Source organism: Harpegnathos saltator, unplaced genomic scaffold (genome assembly GCF_003227715.2).
Source record: "Harpegnathos saltator strain DR-91 unplaced genomic scaffold, Hsal_v8.6 scaffold140, whole genome shotgun sequence".
Lineage (NCBI taxonomy): Eukaryota > Metazoa > Arthropoda > Insecta > Hymenoptera > Formicidae > Harpegnathos > Harpegnathos saltator.
The window spans coordinates 700,920-720,620 of NW_020229918.1; the positions used below are offsets into that span (position 1 = coordinate 700,920).

General features: G+C 53.1%; 2 protein-coding genes across 4 annotated transcripts in view; one reads left to right on the forward strand and one right to left on the reverse strand.

The window, feature by feature from the left end:
- The window catches only part of Atg16 (Autophagy-related 16), a 474,347-nt gene that overhangs the window by 124,523 nt on the left and 330,123 nt on the right, over nt 1–19,701 (reverse strand). The window lies entirely within an intron of this gene.
- Nucleotides 1–19,701, forward strand: part of neo (ZP and PAN domain-containing protein neyo) — a 209,382-nt gene that overhangs the window by 51,014 nt on the left and 138,667 nt on the right. The window contains exon 2 of one of the 2 annotated variants that reach the window (XM_025308190.1): nt 1,310–1,354. The gene's annotated coding sequence lies outside the window, so the exon portion shown is untranslated. Of the gene's footprint in view, nt 1–719; nt 1,355–19,701 lie in introns of those variants that run through there. The other variant, XM_025308191.1, reaches the window with a different exon arrangement.

Consider the following 19,701-nt stretch of genomic DNA (forward strand, 5'->3'; position numbering starts at 1 on the left):
ATTTTTTCAACTTTGCATCCGCAAGGTTTACCTTGCGAACGCTCACTCGCTTCACAGTTCACGGAGAAATCGCGTCGATACCGTGGTGGAGTCTATGCCGGATACTTATGTAAATCCTGCGTCGTTAAAATTTGATAAGATACCGGCGAGATATTCCGCGGTAGGACACACGCTCGTATAAATGTCTGGCTCTTTATTATTGCCCCGCGCATTCTCGGCGAAGCTACGCTTCAACGAGCGCGTTAATTTAGCCCTTTACTCCACAAACTTCGCACTTTCTCCGTGACTTCATTGTCCATTGTCTGGCCGTTGCATCCCTCCTCGCAAATGTCGATAAGACCGCGCGTGTTTTCCGTGCCAGTGGCTGCACACGCGCGCGCGCGCGCACACACACAGATATCAGATGTACACTCTATCCGAGCCTATCCTGATTTAACAATCCACCCTCGTGCGCGTTGTTAACCCGACCACGCGTGCCCCGCCATTTCTTCCATTACCGACTCGCAGGACGGAAATTTATTCGTCTCCCTGCCGACCTACCACTCTCATGGGTCCGTTACCACTACGTACGCGGAATATGAGTGGCACACACAGTCGCGCCTCCTTACGTAGCGCGCGCGCGCGCGCGCGAGAGAGAGAGAGAGAGAGAGAGAGAGAGAGAGAGAGAGAGAGAGAAGCGAGAGAGAAAGACCTGGAATTAATATTTCTCTCTGCAGCTGCAGTCGCACACCTCGCACCCACCCCCGCCTTCATCGCTCATTTTCTAAGGTGGATTCTCGGGAAACTGCGAAAAGAATTTAAATTCGGTATCCCGCGTTCGCGTACGACCGACGGGCGAAGAGGAGTGGGGACTATATGTCACATTACAAAGTTCACCGACGGTCGCGTACCGACGTCGACGACGACGACGACGACGACGACGACGACGACGGCGACGGCGCTTATTCCTTACTTTGATAAGACAGAGTTTGAATTTTTACGCGTTCGCAGCTTGAATATTTCCAGATGCGGGAGGAATGGCGGTTTGCCTTATGTCCGAAGGGAAACGAAAATTTACATTCCTCACGCTCGGCGCCAGATTATTAGTCGTACGATATGTGCATAATAATCGGCCGCTCGGATATTGTTTCCCTTTCTTTTCTTTTTTCGCTTCTTCGCGGGTGCTGAAACGAGACGTCGAGAACGTCACAATCTACGTCGCGTGTACGCGCAAGCGGGAAGCGTAGAAAATAAAGGAAGAAAAAAAATTCGCACGCGTCTTCTCGTCGATATGGCGTCTCTGACCGAAAAACTCTTTTTCTCATTGCAGGGCGCAGGGCAGCCTCAGCTAAGGCCGAATCTTGCAACAACAGCGGTGAGTGATATGCACAAGTATTTCAATATCAAATATGTCGGGGTTAACTTTTCGCTTAAGAGGAGGTGGAGCAATTTCGCGTAACGCGTAATGGCGCGACGGCGGGTTAATGAGAATCGCTCTAGGTGCAGATAAGATAACATTACTCGAGCTCACCCGAGCAACTTTACGATTGCTCTTTGTAATCCCGGATTTTACTCGATCCTAGATATTTGGGAATTTATTACCGGTACGCCTAACGATCGCCACCCACCGCAATAAAGACAAGTCGCGATCAAGAAGTTTTGTTTCGGGAAATTACACCGCCTCGACGGAACACGTCGCTCGGCCCTTCCTGCGTGGTTAGCCTTTCCTCTTCTTCGCTTTTACGTCGTTATTAATAATGTCGCGAAGGAAAAGAGTAGAGAAGAATATTCGCACACGCGCGCGCGTGTGTGTGTGTGTGTATATATATATATATATGTGTGTGTATGTGTGTGTGTGTATAAAACACACACGTGCGTTTTATACTGTTAATAATCAAAGGGAATTTCGATCAGCCGAGCCGACAGCGCTCGCTAAAATCGCCCGTCGCGAGAGAGCCGTCGCGGAGAACTTCCATGTTCTCCTTGCGGTAAAATCCTTTGACACCCGCTGCACAATTCTTTTCCATCGACTGAATCTGTCACTATCTATTTTCCCGTCCAGCGGCTCGCTGTTTCTTCCATGTATTGGCTGCCGCTGCGGGATGCGCGCAGTCCTCGCTAAATCAATTCCAACGTCGTACGTTTCTCGATCGCAATCCCGGAGAAAATTCGAATAACAGTGCCTGAAAAGTCGCTCGCGCGCTTAACGGCCGCGGGGGAATCACGTGGCTGCGAGCGAACGAGCGAGCAGCGCGCTCGTTCGCGGAGATACGACCGTTGCTTGAAATAACGTGGTCTGGAAAATGCCCGATTACGCGGAATACAGAATATCCATTAACAGAATCGTGCCATACGTGTATAATAATCCAGCAAGCGTCTCGTTAGAGACTGCAAATTATCAATTCCTCGCGTATCTCCGTGCTCCGAAGCCTAGGTAAAGTCTGGAATACGCTCGCGCGAGCGCTCGCTCGCGAGTGCGCGCGCGCGCGCACACAGCACGCTATATCTCGTGTAGCTCTAGGTTTATAATTGAAACGCGCAGATTACCTATTCCGCGCAGGCACTAGAATCAAGCCAATTGACGCACAGAATGTGTTTATAACAGAGAGCTGCAGCCTTACACGTGGCGCGAGTTAGCTCGGCATTGAAGTGCGGAAATCTAACTAGGAGGAGCAGCTCTATGCCTCTCTAAGAACCGAACGCGCGCGTGAGATGCGCATTCATTCACGATTCTTCCATGTTGCTATGAAACGTGCGCTCTCGTCCTTCTTGACTCGAGGCGTCGAGGCGTCGAGGAAGCACCAGCGAGTTCATTCAGAGCGGATGAGCAGAGACTGCGGGGAAAAAGGAGAACAACACGGCTAACTCCCGTCGAGCTCTCGAACCCGGGCGCGATCACTCTCCCCGTTCGTTCGTTAGAAGAATCAGACACTCGTCCGCGACGACGGATGATTGATTCGTGCGCTTTCGCAAAACTATCTGGGACTCGCGGGGATCGCCAATCGTCCGCGTTCGCACCGAGCGCCGGCTCGGAGGTGTCGTTCGAGTTACACGTTCGTCGTTACGGACGCGATCCCTCATATCCGGCCGGCGCATCTGTCTTACTCCTATCGCGCAACGATGCGAGGTGCAAAGGATCGGAAGGATCGCGCGCCGGCGGCGAGTTTGAATAAACGCTGGAATTTGATCTTACGTTTGCGACCCGCGATAGAGCACACAGCGCGCGATCTCGCCGAGGGAGCAGGAGAAAAAGAGAGAGGAGCGAGAGAGAGAGAGAGAGAGAGAGAGAGAGAGAGAAAGGGGGGAGGGAATGAAAGAGAGAATGTGGGAGCGAGAGCTCGGGCAAGAGAGGAGGCAAAGAAAGATCGAGTTGACGATTCCACCGTCTTTGTTCGGCTACGGCACTCGGGATATCTTGAGTGCCAGTGTAACGCGGTAGAACGGTACGTAATTAACGCCTCATGTAGATGCTATCGCCCATCGTGGACGGTATACGTGAAGGGAGTCCGCGTGACGACCGGTGATGTACGGTCTTGCTGCTGTAATGGAATATTATTATCGGTCAGCATCGATTCGTCGGGGTTAGGAGTCGATGCTGGTGCCGTTGGTGGTTTGTAGAGGGATTCGACGACGGTCGACGACGACGACGACGACGACGACGCTCCCCAACGACGTAACTGTCCGCGGCGCCGTTTCGTGATCAAGGCGAATTATGCAGCCGCGCGCGTTGCTCGAGACGATACCGAGAGAGAAAGAGAGAGAGGGGGAGAGAGAGAGAGAGAGAGAGAGAGAGAGAGAGAGAGAGAGAGAGAGAAAGATTTTCTCTCGGCAAGTTCTCGCGGCGAAAGACGTACCGGTTTATCCCGCCGGCACTTTTATGGCTCGCGCTAACCGCGACTCGCGAGCGAAATATGTGAAATTATCGGCTGAAATAAAAGGGAACGCGAGATGGCAAGGGGCGTGCGGATACGGAGGGAGATGGCCGCGTGCGAAGAGTCTATACGCGAGCTTCGCGCGGATAATGCGCGTTTTAGAGCGTGAGAAGTGTTTGCGGAACGCGCTCCGTAACGAGTTTCCCGATGTGCAACTCCTTTTTCGCTGTCCCTTAGCGAGAACTCCGAGTATGACGGAATGTAACGCGAGTGTTACATTCGCCGTCTAAACGAACGAGCCGTACGAGTTTTTCCGCCGTTCCACATCGTTCGGCGAAATCGCGAGATATTTTTATTACGGATCGCACGAAGCGCGCGCGCGCGCGCGCGAACGTTTCGTCGTTCTGGATATCCACGGAAGACATTGGCCATTATCGAACGACAGAAATAAGAGATTCGGCTATATTGCCTCGGCAAACTTCGTTTTAGTAACCCCATTTTGTCGCGTCGGGTTGACCCGAGTCGAGGCGTACCTTCACCCCCGCCCTCGCCCACTCGCTTCCACCCATCCACCTACCTACCAACTCTTTTTAACGAAATTAAACCTCCTCCTTCCACTTGGAAACTCAATTACGCTCGCGCCGCGGTAATCTCAAAACAGTTTAACGAGCGCCACGGAAACTTTATTGAGGATAATCGGCATAAAGGATTTCGTGTCGGCCGCTCGTATTTACCAGGAACGGTACGGACGACGCGCAAAGACAATGCCGCGCGCTTGGTGGAGAGAATGTCCGCGCCGATGAGAGAGCGAGAGAGAAGGTAGCCGACGAAAGAAGGTAGGCGGCGGCAAAGGGTGGGGTTGCGCGATTGCGAGGAGCCATTGTGCGAAACTCGCTGTCGAACTTTGTTGTGACTTCCTAAAAAGTCGTAAAAGACGCCCAGCGGAAGGTAATGCATCCACGACTGACGGCACGTCCTTTCCACGCCGCCTCGTCCTCCTCCGCCTTCGCTGCACCGAATTGACTTCGGGGGCGTTTTTCCACGCTTGTTTGCACAATGATGTGTGACACGCGCGTCTTCATCCCTCCTCGCTCGCACTCTTTCTCTCTCTTCCTGCCCTCCCGTATCTCTTCAGCCGGCGACAGCTTACGTCGCTGCTCTTTCATTTCTCTTTCTCACGCTCCCCCTCCCCCCCCCTTCTTTCTACGCTTTAAGTCACATCGCTGAAGATGTGGGTTTCTCTCATGTTTGACATTATGTGCGGATGAAATTAGATCGGCGCGTGATAAATTTTTAATTGAGAACCTCGGCGAAATCTACGACAGGTAAGTTTTGATCGTAAGTCTCCGTCGACTGTTCGGGACCACTTGAGACTTCCTAAGAAGCTTCAATGTACATGGATCAATGAAACTTGTTATCTCTCTGTTTGCATATTTTATATTTTACATTAGGGGCTACGCGACGTGTGAGTGTCTTACAAATTTGCACATCATTAAGGCTCCCTCTCTCTCTCTCTCTCTCTCTCTCTCTCTCTCTCTCTCTCTCTCTCTCTCTCTCTCTCTCTCTCTCTCTCTCTCTCTCTCTCTCTCTCTCTGTCTCTCTCTTTCATAGCACTATTTTGACCATTTTATTACCGTACAGCTTAGCTGTTCTTTGCCCTCTCTCTGACGGGGGATAGTTGTTTACAATGATTTCATAATTCTCGCGAATAAACTCTTCATTCGCTCGCCCGTTTCTGCGCCCGATCCCTCTGTCCCTCTTTCTCGTTCCCTTTTGCCCTCCTTCTTTCTCTTTCGGTTAAGGAGGTCATAATCTATCTCACAAGTGTGCAAGATTGCCGTCCGGATGGTTAGACATCATTTAATAAAGCGCGTAAAAAGGAGAGAAGGGTGAAAGTAATGTGCAAAGTACGAAGTAATGGCGAGAGCGGGCAGGATATACGCGATTAAATGTAGAGAAGGTGCATATATCGAGGGGGACGAGTATCCGGGGTGTGTGCAGCGGGAGGATAGGGAGAGGAAGAGAGAGAGAGAGAGAGAGAGAGAGAGAGAGAGAGAGAGAGAGAGAGAGAGAGAGAGAGAGAGAGAGAGAGAGAGAGAGAGAGAGAGAGAGAGAGAGAGAGCGAGCGAGCGAGCGAGCGAGAAAAAAGACTCGAGGAGGAGAGGCGAAGTATGGGCGTTCCTTTCAAAGTGAAAATTGAGTCGCGATTACGTGCTTCACAGCACCGACAATTTTCGAAAAATATTGCCCGACGCCCGGCATAGCAGCGCGCTCGTAAAATCAGCATATTCCCGTAGGAGTTCGGTATTATGAATTTCCTGGGAGAAAAGAAAGGAGCGGCCAGAGAAAATCGGCGCCGCGCGCCGTGGAGAGCGAGGATGTTTCAAGGGCGCGAGGTGTATTTGCCGAGTTTACGTGCCGCGAGCCGACGGCCGGCCGGCCGACGTATACGGACAGACGAATTTTCCTTTCATCGGTATTCCGCTCTCGGCGGGGTGAAACGTAGCAGCGACGTGATTACCCTGACTCTCGCGAATGGCCGCTTCTGCGGGCGAGATACACGTCGATGCGCGCGCGCGATTGTGATACAATCAGCGGCGGCGGCGTAAGCAGTCGGCGCATTACTCGCCGAGACCTCAGCCGCTTTCGACAAATGGCGACTGATAAGCGACCAAGGGCTGGCGAGGGCGAGAAGAAGACGGGGCTCAAAAAGGGATCCGAAAACGCGATTACTCTGTCTCACTGCCATTGTCGGAACCGAAGCGATGCGATCGCGCGCGATGGAACGCGCAGATCCCGCGGTCGTTTCCGCGGTCTAGCTGTGCCGGAAGCGACGTTTCATTTTTTCGAGCTGTACGAGCTTACGCCGCGATTCGCGCGATCCCCCGTCGCCTCTGCGTTTTTTTTTTTCCTCACGCATCTTTGTGCGTCTTCGCGTAGAAACTCTCTCTCTCTCTCTCTCTCTCTCTCTCTATCTCTCTCTCTCCGCGTGCTCCTGGCATCGGGACGTTCCGCTCTCGCTCCGCTCGTATTATCGCGCTCTCGTTGTATCTTTAATATATACATGTATGTATGCGCGTATACATAATGTACTCGAGCCTGTACGAGCGGTGCGTTCGGCTTCTTAAAAAACTTGGCGGCGAACTTAACTCGTCTATCTATCCGAGAGCACGACACGTATCTCACCGTGCGCAGCTTTCTCTCGTCTCTCTTTCCACGGCGTCTCGACGTTCTCAACGTTAGCGATCAGTTGAGACATCGGCATAGTTCACGGCAAACATGTTCCTCCGTGCATGTTACATTTGTCCGTACTTGTTGTTGTTGCTGCTGCTGCTCGTGCCGCTGTTGCCGCACTCCGTCCGCTCGCGCATCCGGGGAACCTCGGTTGTGGGCTCTCCATTCAGACAGAGAGAGAGAGAGAGAGAGAGAGAGAGAGAGAGAGAGAGAGAGAGAGAGAGAGAGAGAGAGGGAGAGAGAGAGGGAGAGCAGGTTTCCTACCCACGCCGTAATTCATATAACGGTTCGCGCAGAAATTGTGGCATATCGAAAGCGCGAATTGCACCGACGGCACCGTGAAATTACACTGTGCATCGCCGGCTGAGGGAGCGCGGGCGCTACTCGCGCGCCGCGTCTCGCGACCGCTGCCGGCACTTTGAGCACGCAGGAAACACGGCGAAATGGTCGTTAATACGCCGGTTGCGTAACAATGCCGAGATCTCGAAGTCTGATTTACACCCGCCATTCGGCGATAATAATCAGTGCGCGGCCGTGTGCCTATATTTAGACGCGTCGCTCAAACTGCTTTGAGCGCAGTAGGGCGAGTAGGGACGCGCGAGGAAAGGCGGTGGAAAGAGCGTGTCGACAAGCGAGAGCACTCGTCGAGCACGATCGGCCGAGCGGGAGCAATGTCGTCGAGTGCGCGAACATGTCGCGAAAATCTGTTTTCGCCTTTCGTTCTGAAGTCTGTGTGTACCTTGGCGCCGCCACCTCGACAGAGCCATCCCCCTTGCAGGGCTGTGCACTGTCGTAACGTCCGCACGAGCGCGCGGTAGTGTTGTAACCGCTATCACTCGACATGAACGACGGCGAAGAAGTCGAGCTAATTCGCCTTCGGCGCACGTCGGCCAATTAGACCACGACATCGTCTATTCCCCAAAGTTAGATTGTAGACGTGCTTTAATATATGCATTATCTGCGCGACTGTCAAGTTGGAAGGTGAACTCCTCTATCTTACACGACATTATCGTGTATCCGTATCACGCGCATTATTCACAGTACCGTTAACGGTATCGCGAATATTGGAAATTTCATGCGTCACCGGTCGATATATCGAGTGTGATGAGTTTTCTCTTATCTCTTCGGCGCGAGAAAGAGAGACAAGGAGGGAGGGAGGGAGAGAGAGAGAGAGAGAGAGAGAGAGAGAGAGAGAGAGAGAGAGAGAGAAAGAGTGCGCGAGAGGTTAACGCATTAACATCGATGATGGCCGTTTTCCGTATCCACCGTGTTATTTCGGTCGATTCGCCGCGGTACCAGCCATGGTAAAGCCGGGGGGCGGGATCGGTCCGCAAACTCGATTTCATTAGTTGCAAACTTCACATTTCTGAAATATTTCCGCGGAGCGTTATTGCTCTCGAGCGTTTGCTACCCCGTGGGGGGTCTATCTCGCTAACGGCTGTTCGTTCAAAGATCGCAGTTTTCAAAAGAGGCACTACGTATATACCTCGCTGAAGAATGAGGAACTTTGAAAGGGACGGGATGCGGATTCTATTCGTTTGACTTCCGTCGAAGCACGTAAGAACGAACGATTAGAGTATCGAAAAGTGAAAAGGGAAAAAGAGAGAGAAAGAGAAGGACGCGCGCCCGTAATTGCGAGAAAGAGAAAAGTCACCGGCAGAGATCGATGATTGACTTTCACGAGAAGTTATTAAATGATATCGGAAAACGCGTCGGACGTACATATATACATGTGTATGTGTGTGCGTGCGTATCCGTATATGTGTTGTTGGTTTTTCATGTCGTAACGAAGAAAATAACACGCGCGCGCGCACATACACACACACACACACACACACACACATATATTCTCTCTCTCCTTCTCTCGGATGAATCTCGGCGCGGTCGGACCGCATAAAAAATGCTGCTCCTGAAGAATGAAGGAGAATAAAGCGAGGATGGATCCTGCAGGTTCTGGAGGACAGGAAGCCAGCCGTCTCTCTATCTTCTCTTCCTTATCTTACTCATTCCTTTTGCCTTTAACTCTCTACTCAAGGAACGGCTACATCGAGTAGTAAAAGAACCTCTTTCACAAAGAGACGAGAGATTAATCCCGGATTCGAACAGATAAAAGGAAACGACAGACGCAGTAATCGCCCACCGTCGGTTATACTATTCCGCGCGTCTTTATATTACGCGCGCAACGTTTGCCGTGGCGACTCATGAACGATGTTTAACATAATCTTTGATTGACGTATCGAACGCGACAATTTCGCCGTCGAGAAACTCGTCCAATATCCGAGCTGAAATTTTCGTTTTGCACGAACTGCATTTGAAGGGCAATTTTGAGATGCAACATTTGCAGTATATTGGGCTCATTTTAATTTCGCCGTTTCCTCCATACTGAGAAGCTCGAAAAAGCACTTAGCTCGGAACTGTTCGATATATTTGATTATTCCAATATTACCAACAATTATTATTATCTATGTATATATTTAACCCTCATTATTAATTTCAACGAACAATGTATTTATTATGTAACGTATTCGAATGATGGGGGTAAAATACGTGCAGCAAATAAATGCCGAATAATTAATACGAGTAAATAAATAAAATAGAGCAAACTTTATCAATATCTCCTTTTCTCCGACGTTGGAAATTTCGAAGGAAAACTCGAAGATACGGAAAGAAATAAAAAGACGACGAGCGTCCACATTTTGATTTTGGAACAAGCGGGGATTTCTCCTTTCTCTCGCCGTATACCGCCGTATACTCGCCGAGTGCCGTATATTATTTTCTCACAGACGCCTCTTGTCTTATAACTTATAATTCGCACGAAACGGCCGATATATTCGTAGGGCGCGACGCGAGACGCCAAAATCTTCTCCATCCCGTCCGCTAACCTCCGACCAGTTTAATTAACAAACGCGATCTTTTTTCCGCTTCTCGTACGAAATTCTCGGCCAAAATTGAACCTTCCCCCTCCCCCTCCTCGTCTGATTGTTACCTAAGTTGACACGAACCATGTGATTATCCACCCCTCCCACCCTTCGGCCCACCGTCGTTCATCATCCCACCTCCGTTCAGAGTTTGCACAGGTATTCGATCTTCCAAGATCGGAATAAGAAGATCGAGGCCGAAGGTGGCTGAGCTGGGAAAGAGGGGGCCGCGGGGCGAGGAGGGAGGAAGGTTTCGTAGAGAACGAAGGAGATACGAGAAGCGGCGGCTCGACAGAGGCGAGAAGAAGCTACGCTATAGTCAAGTATACCGAAGGGGAAAGACAATGTAGACGGAGGAAAAAGGAAGAGAGAGAAAGACAGAGAAAGAGAGAGACAGGGGGAGGGAGAAAGAGAGACAGAGAGACAGAGAGAGAGAGAGAGAGAGAGAGAGAGAGAGAAAGAGAGAGAGAGAAGGCGCCCGCATTCCTTCACGCTTATTGGTTTCATCAGATTGCTTTGCTTCTATTAGGTGATGTCTATACGGATACCACGTATCCACCGGCACGTTCTCTAATACCCCGGAGGAACACCAAACAAATGAAACGGCGTATTCCGTCCTTCGTCTTCCTTACCACCCACCCCTGCCGCACATTGCGACTGTACCGCTTGCGCGCGCGCTCTCTTTCTCTCTCTCTCTATCTTTCTCACTCTTGGCCATGTTCCGCCAACTCGTTCAATACCGCTTGCGCAATATGGGGGCGAGAAACCGCACTTGTATACTTACGTATACAAAATGTACACACTCACACGCACGCACACACACACACACACACACACACACACACACACACACACACACACACACACACACACACACACACACACACACACACACCCGCATACGCATACGCGCGCGCCCTTTAACGTACCTAAGACCGGCGGATTTGAGTTTGACACACTCGCATGAGCGATAAGTTGGACGATCGCCATATATACACAGGAGCCGAGCTGAGTCGGATTCCTCCGGCCTCACTTGATCACTTAATTTCATCATTCGAATGTTTACACGGTGCATCCGTAAGGCGAAGTAAGGCGGTCAGGGCGGACGCCGTGCCACCGGAGCGGCAAGAAATGAAGATAGATGATAAAGCGGACAAAGATCCGGGAGGCGAACGAGTTTCGCCACGGGCCAGTGCTAACAAACCTTGAAACGCAATAAAAGCTGCAATCCCACTACACAGCCTGCTGTGTAGTGTGTGTGTGTGTGTGCGCGCGCGCTCGCGTCCCGCACGGGAGCGCATGTACATGCACGCGACAAGCATGTATGTAGCTTCTTCACCGTCGGGACCGCTCGCCATTGACTCGACTCCGTCTATCGCGAAATAAGTATCGCTCGAGGAGCACTCTGTACCTAAGAAAGTGGTGAGAGCTAAGAATAAGGAGCGAAAGCACGGGTCGAGGAGGGGGGGAGGGGGTGCACAATGCGAAGCGTACAGCCCAACCAACCACCCACCCACACACACACACACGCGCGGGCGCGCGCGCAGAATATACTCTCTCCCGCGCCCTTCCAGCCGCCGGGCACGTTGGAGACATTCTCCCTTGTTATCGATCACCGTTCAACTTCGCGAGTGGATGCGCGCCGCCGCGGCGAACGGGCGAGCGCGAAGTCGCCGGTTGCGCTCGCTTGGCGGAATTATCGAGGGGGAGCAGCCCGTTCCGATCAGTCGTAATCGCGTTCAAGTCGCGCCCGCTGTCGTCGACGGGCCGCGCGCGGCAAAGGCGAGCGGCCAGGCCGGTGATTGCAATTACGATGTTATCCGCAACGGCGACAAAGATAATCATCGAGCGCGCGCGCGCGGCTTAAGCGACGCGCGGGGCTTAAGCGACGCGCGGCGTCGTTAACGAGCGCGAGCGAGCGCGAATCACGCGTGCCCTGCGGCGCGAATGTCGTCTGTGCGGAATGATGAAACGCACAAGCTCGCGAGCGTAAGCTCCCTCGCAAGCACCGCTCGCGGCTTTTTCCTTCTCCCGTTTTCGCGATGCAGCCGCTTTTTGTCCCCGTCCGGCCGGTCCCTCTCTTTCTCTCTTTGGCAGACGCATTTTACCGGCGCGCCGGTCCAATTCGTACCAGCCGCGACGATTGCACGGTATTCTCTCCCACGCCCGCTCGGGCGCGAGCGATGTTTCGTAAATTACACGTCGTTTTTGAGTGCTTCTGCGACGGCGCCGCACCGCTCGTCTGACCGTAACGATGAAACGCGCGCGTCACGCGTTAGCTCCATTCGTCGAAGATTCCTCGGGCTTTTGCGCCGCCACTTTTTCACGCGCGCGTGCCTGCGGATTTCGTTGCGTCTGTTTTACGTGCGGAACAATCTACTAATGACACTGTCCTGCGCACACATCGCCGTCGGATATCGCGCGTGCTAGTAAACTCACTCGTAGTAATCTCGCATTCGCCTCCCGAAACTTTGACTGGCACATTCGCGCTCGCGCGAGCATACCGGCGGACGATGCGCCGTCAACGTTAATACCGCTTTAGAGACTTCGCTCGGCGTTCTTCGCGTTTTTTCGTTTGCGCTTGATCCGCAACGCGGTGAAGGGGCGGGCCGAGTTGCTCTCTCTCTCTCTCTCTCTCTCTCTCCCGCGCGCGCGCGCGTGATCTGACGTATCAGTTTCTCATTTCGCGCGATCAATTGCCGGACGTGCGCTCGCGGGCTCTCGCATTGTTGCATTAAGATGTAAATTCCGATAGCTCCGCGTCACGAACGGGATCGCGCGCAGTCCGCGATTAGATAACAAGGGGCGTGGCGGGGAGAGGCGGCGAGCGGGAAGTTTACCTTAACACGACATTAACGATTCTTCGGGCGGCGCGCGTCGTGTCACGGCCTCGCGATTACCTTACCCCATTATTCGCCGCAACATTTCCAAAGCTGAAATAAGGAGCGTCTCTCTCTCTCTCTCTCTCTCTCTCTCTCTCTCTCTCTCTCTCTCTCTCGCGTTTCCCGCGGTTAACCGCGGCGAACCGCGGCCGCGGCGCGCTGCATTTAGCCGCTCATTGTCAACTCGATTATGAAAGCGGCCCGGGTAAACGACGTAACCAACCGACACGGGGAAACTTTAACGTCTTCGCGCATAGTCACGTCTCGTTCGGAACCCGTGAATATGCGCGCTTGTTGGGATACGCTTGGCGTGACGACGTTACGACGCGCGAATCCAGCGAGTCGCGTGAAAAGTGCGTCGCACACACACATGCGCGCGCGCGCACGCGTGTCCGCATATTTTCACCTTTTGCGGCTGCGAGCGAGACACCCCACGGGAGCGTCGCCTCGGCGCGTCGCATAAATTCCGTCCGATTTTCCGCTCATACAATTCCACGTGCTTCACCACTCGTTCGAGGCCGCTGCGCCCGGGACATTATGTCTGTATTTATACACCTCCAGGAAGCGGCAGGAAGAAGCCATTTTCAGAAGCGGTTATACGAGCATACGGTGTCCCGTTCCTACGCGATCAACTATACGCGCCGACGATGACTATACTGAACACGCTGGAACACGTGAGCGTGAGCGCGCCGCGGCATTGTCCTTTCCACGGCCCTTCATCGGTCTTGTTATCGTGTAGCCACGGTTGTAATAAAGCGGCCGTTATTACCATATAATTATGAGTACAGTTGGGTCTACATGGCGGGGGACGACGAGGGTCTCTCTTTCCCCCTCACTCTTCTTCCTTCTTCATCTCCCCATCAACCAATCTTCCCATCTCTCTCTCTCCCTCTCCCTCTCTCTCTCTCTCTCTCTCTCTCTCCCTCTCTCTCTCTCTCTCTCTCTCTCCTTCAGAGATACTCGTGTGTTACATAACGAGATAAATATTTTCTTATAACGGGGATACCATTACACGCTCCGGAGGAGGGCTACCGCGTCGGATCTTCCGCATAACGCTCGCGCCGCCCGTTACCACTACAAGTTACGCCGCCGCCGTCGCCGTCGCTGCTGCTACACTCTCGACGATCGGCGTCTCCTCGCCCTCGCGGCGCGCCCTTAATCGTAAGTTTCCACCGGCGAGCTTTTCCGCTACGGTGATCGTAAAGGATGTCGGGACGCGTACACGCGAAAAGGAATTTCGGTGCCAGTGGACGACGGCGGCCCACTCACTTCTGTGCTCGCTCACTCGCTCGCTCACGCGTCTGCGAAGAGGGAGCGCGCGGTGGCGGAGAAGGCGCGGAAAAATATCGAAACCTATATCGTTAATCAAGCAAAAATTTCCGCGGTTACGCTGGCACGGACGATGAGAGCGGCTTTGGGCAGCAGCCAACCTGCCACCACCGCGCATACCCGCGACCGCCAACAGACCCAGGAACGCGAGTGCGTCGCGCGCTCCACCGGCCCAGGGGCTATCCCAGGGCCTCGAGTATTTTCCATGCAGCGTGCCCCGCCCCCCTCACCAACCCCTCCCTCCCTTGCGCTCCAGATTTTTTGCAAATTTGCCGTTTTATTCGTTTGGCAAAAACTCGATGAAATTTCGCGATGAGTAGCGATTCCTAACTCTCTCTGTGTCAAACGGCTCCATGGATTCGTTCGGGGCATCCGGGAATTTGATGGTTTCACCGTTTGCGTACACAAGCGAACTTTTAAACGAAAGAAAAAAAAATTCACCATGTCACCCAATGGGCAGTCGGCAAAAAATATGATAATTCTCAGACACGATCTCCGTTCTTCGCCTCGTTAGTCGCGCGATCGAACAATGTCGACGGGCGAGTTCGTGGAGTGTGACGAGAACGCTTCCTATCGACTCCCGTAGAGAGATCCTCTCTGTAGCTCTCGATCTATCTATACCTCGCGCTCTCTTCGTGGCAGCCACGATGCTTCGGCAAAGCGACCGCGGCGCGAAGACACGGAGAGGGTAACTTGCACGGTCGCGCGGTGTGGCGTGGGTAATGCGATCGCGATTTTCCGCCTTCGATTAGCCGCTCTCTCTCTCTCTCTCTCTCTCCCCCTCTCTCTCTCTCTCTTTCGCGCGTCCCGAGCTACGAGAAGGCGAGGGAGCGTCCGCTTCCCGTGCACCATCTCCTCCGCATGCATCATCTGTCCGGGCGAGCCGGCGCGGACGGTAGGGGGAACGAGAAGATCCGCCGAGCCCTTCGGGAAGAAAGTGAAATACGTTACGATCTGTCTTGGGCTGGCTCTTCCGCGGACGATACGTCGTGACTGCTCTCGATAATGGGAATCCTCGCGGTGGGTGGAATATAATACCCGGCGGACCGTGCGGCTGAGGAGGAGTGGTGGCGGAGGAGGAAGAGGAGGACGGGAGGGAAGGTAACGGGAGCGAAAAGGATGGCGAAGGGAGATGAGACGCGGGGCTTTCCTCCGAGTATACCGTTATTTCGTAGAGGTTCTTATTTACCTTGCGTCCCTCCGCTCGTTCAACCGTCCTCCAGATGCCGTATATTTTTGGGCGCCGGGCGACCTATCCACTTCGTGATCCGGTGATCAGCTTCGCGGCGAACCGTCGTGCACGCCACTCGAGGACACTCGCAAACAGCTCTCTCTCTCTCTCTCTCTCTCTCTCTCTCTCTCTCTCTCTCTCTCTCTCTCTCTCTCTCTCTTTTTGTGCCCAAGTATGCGCAACGTGCGCGCGGTCGCTTGCGGCACGACGCGTTTTTTTTGACACTCCGACCACGACGAACGGTCAGGATTTGTACATCGCATAACTTTCCGCGATCCGGCAGGAGACTACCGGTGAACCTCGGGCCGAGAGGAATTTCGATCGCGAGATCGATCTATATCGCGCTTAATTCTCTCGTCGTCGCGGCTAGCCGCGTTTGCGCGTCTTGACGCGAGCGATAATATAATTTTGTGGTGTGCATGTATGGAGACGGAAAAGTCTCCGATAATCCCTTGTCGACTTTCCGACGTAATAATAAGCGACGCTGCAAATAGCTGTCAAATAATACGTACATTCCAAAGTCTCTTCAGCAACAAGATCCGACGAGTGCGCACCACGTTGTTTACGATATCGTTACCACACGGTGTGATCGGTCCGTCGAAAAGAAAGCCGCGATTCCCTCGTCCGAAAGAACTTTTCAACGTCTCCCGCGGCTACCTTTAACGCTACACAACGTTGAGATATTCGCCATTACGGTCCGATCAATGATGACTGTTCTCGCGCACGTTGCGAGTCCCCGTCACGAGCATGCTCGAGGAAAATTGATCGCCGTCCCGCGTCGAAAGTTCAAAGCGTATGCCGAAGTGTGTATCGCGTCAAGATTAATAATAGGGGATGATTGAATTTTAAGGACGTGGGGCCAGACGTGTGCGTAGAGAGAATGCGGTAGAAGGAGCCAGAGAGAGAGAGAGAGAGAGAGAGAGAGAGAGAGAGAGAGAGAGAGAGAGAGTTGGAGAGAAAGAAGCAAGTAGGTTCCCGCTCGACGTTAAGAAGTTTCATGCTGTTGCATCGCATAATCAGTTCAACAGGCAAAGCGTGTAGTAGTCTACGTGGATAGAAGATATATACACCGACGCGCGTATGCGAGGCTGCGGCAATTACCTTAAGAGAATTAGCGCACACCGACGGGCTATGCCCCATGAGGTCTTGGTGGGGTCACGGTTTACGCTAAAACGCAAGCTGGAACGCAAGCGAAACGCACAGCGACTCAGTTCGGCTCGGCTTGGCTCAATTCGACACGGTGCGCGCGTGCGTTCGTCCCTTGTCAGAAATTCCCGCATAGCGGGAGTAAAATAATTTTGCCATTTCGAAATAACCCCGGTGACTCGGCAGCGGGCGCGGCGGAGTCTGGCTTGGCAAGAGTCTCGGCTCGCGTTGATTTGAAGCGGCCGTAAACCACCGCGCCGTGGCTTCAGAAATGTACACGGTAACTTCCGCCGATCCGCGAATACCGTGAATTTGCGAGGCTCCGCCAGCTGTGCTGCGCTAGTTACCAGCCGAATGTATACGATCTTCTGCCTCTCCTTCCGTCGCTTTCAGCCCGGCTATCATGCGCGGCCGAATGCCGAATATTCAGATGAGAGCGCGACCGCGTGTTGTATCCTCCTCGGCTCCCTTACTATGCCAATAATCGTAACAGGAATGGAATGACACACGCCGCGGCAGTGCGCAACACGAGATACAAGTATATTATGAATCGGGACGCGAGCGTTCTCTCTCTCTCTCTCTCTCTCTCTCTCTCTCTCGCAGTGCGATTTCTGCGGGAAGGGTGCTTTTCGCAGTCCGAAGGAATTACGTTTCGCTAAAGCCGTCCGATTGCCGAGTTCGAGTTGTATTTTCCAATTCTGTCGTATCGACGCTCGCTCTCTTTCTCTCCTTTCAACTAGTCTGGCAACATTCGCCTAAAAAAAAGAAAAACAGATCTCGCGAAAAAATTTTCCCGTCTCTCTCTTTCTCTGAAATTACATTAATGCGACGAGTGAATATCGAGGCTATAATTTATCGCATCTTGCGTCGATATCAAGCGCGGGCAAAAAAAGAGGAGCGAGCAATTTCGACGGAAATTTCATTATAACTTTATCGCTTTTCAATATTCCGGCCGCGCGATTCGCACGCGGTAAGCAAAATAAAAACACGTGACGTAAACACAATTCCTCTCGCGCTTGTTTCATCATCGTCGTTGGACAATAACGACGGCAAGAAACTCAACTCTCATACTGTTCCGCGCTCCCGAGACCCTCGTCGTCGCGGACACACCTGGACGACTAACTCGCGTTCAAGAACGCTCAAGTTCTCGTCCGGTTAACTAGTGCGCGCGTCGGGCGCGCGTATAAATTTCAGTTCGTCGACGGAACGTCCGTTTTTCACGTGATCCGTCGCGCGATGAATTGTGATGAATGCACTTTCCCCGAGTCGAGGCTTATCTCCCGTCTCCCTGATAAACATTTATTCGCCGGCCACATCGACAACGAAAATGCGCGGACGCATTAAAGACAACTTCGGAACACTGTATCAGCGACGGCATAAATCATATTATTTCGTTATGAAACACAACAGATGGTGTTTCGGGTTAACTTTCATCGGCTGATCGATGTGGTACGAACAACAATATCGTGCAACCGAAGGGAATACACACACAGGGGGAGGGGAAGAGAGAGAGAGAGAGAGAGAGAGAGAGACGGAGACTCTGCGAGAAAGACAGACCGAGGTAAAGTTTAAACGCCGGCGCGAGCGAGAGAGCAGGAGGAAGCACAGCGGTACATCCGCGCGCAGAGGCTGGTAATCTACTTTGAGTCTGAAATATAGAACATAAATTCCAAGCGGTATCAAAGGCCGGGGCGCGAAAATTTAATGCTCCGATAAATTAGCATACTAACGAGAGGCACAGAGGGCGAGCCGCATCCACCCCCACCAGCTTAGCTTCGCTCGGGTCGGTCGAGCAGCTTTTCCTGCGATGGTAATCGAGCAAAATATTGTGGCAACGGCCGCGGGCACTCTCGCCGTTCGAGGTTCTTGACTCCCTAGACTCCGACTAGATCCGTCGCAGTGGTATCTTGGGAGATTACCTCTCTCTCTCTCTCTCTCTCTCTCTCTCTCTCTCTCTCTCGCCCTCTTTCGCTATCCTCCCGCGCGCCTCTCATCTCTTCCTCTACTTATCCCGTGCCCCCCTCGCCCGGACCCCACCTTTTTCATTCTTTCTATCGCCGGGGATGGGCTAAAGCCGTGGAAACCTCGGCGCTTTCGTTACCTGCGGAGGAGGATACGGCGGAAGAGGAGAACGCCGCGCGGAGAGAAGGACCGCGGAAGTAGGAGCGCGCGGCGACCGACAGAGAGAAACGAGCCAAAGTGCGCGCCCCCGCAGGAGGTGGCGGCGGAGGCGGCGGTAAGGAGAGGGGCCGGAAGGCAAAGGAGTTAATGCGCAGGAAGAGGGAAGGGGGTGAGAACCCAACGGGAAGAAGGATGAAGAGACGAGGTCAGCTGGCTATCCGATTCCGTGCCACCGAGAGCGAGGTATACCCGCCGCCGCCCAAACGTGGCTAAAAGTTGGGAGAAACTTCCTAATGTATGTGGGAGAGTCAGTCGGTCGCTGGCTTGCATTCGTTCCATGACCGGCCAAACGTCCCAGGTCGTGACCTGCCAATTCCCCTACCGCTGCTCGGTGCTCGCTCAGATCCCCCTTACATCTTTGTGTCTCTTCGATGCTTTTTGTCGTTCGCGCCTCTCTCGATCGAAGCGACATTTCGTAACGCCCGCACCCGCGTCCGCGACCTTTCCGTTCGCGATTCTCCGAGACCGGGACGCGCGACGACACGCGAGTCGTCCTCTCCTCGCCGACGAGGTTACTTTCTGGCGTTTCTACCGTAGCTCGTCGGAGGCGCGGCGGCGACGCGCGAGCTACGGTGTGCGCGAGGCGGATAACGCGTGCGAGGTAATATAGTCGCGAGATATGTATCGCACGGATTCCTTTCCTTACATTATCGACCGCGTTAGATCTAAGGATGCTCCGCGCGGCGCGCGGCCGCTCAATCTTTCTCTCACTGATTGCGTGATAATATGTATGTACGGGAGGTCCGTTAATGCGGCCTCTCTCTTTCTTTCTCTCGGTTCTTTCCTCCCTTGTCCCTCCACCGCTCCGGCCGCTCGTGTACATCTCGTTCTCCGTGGAATCATATGGCGAGCCGAGTGCGTGTACGCAAGAAAAGTAACAACGAGTGATTACTTCTCACGAGGTCGAAATTATCGGCCGGCTTCTTAGA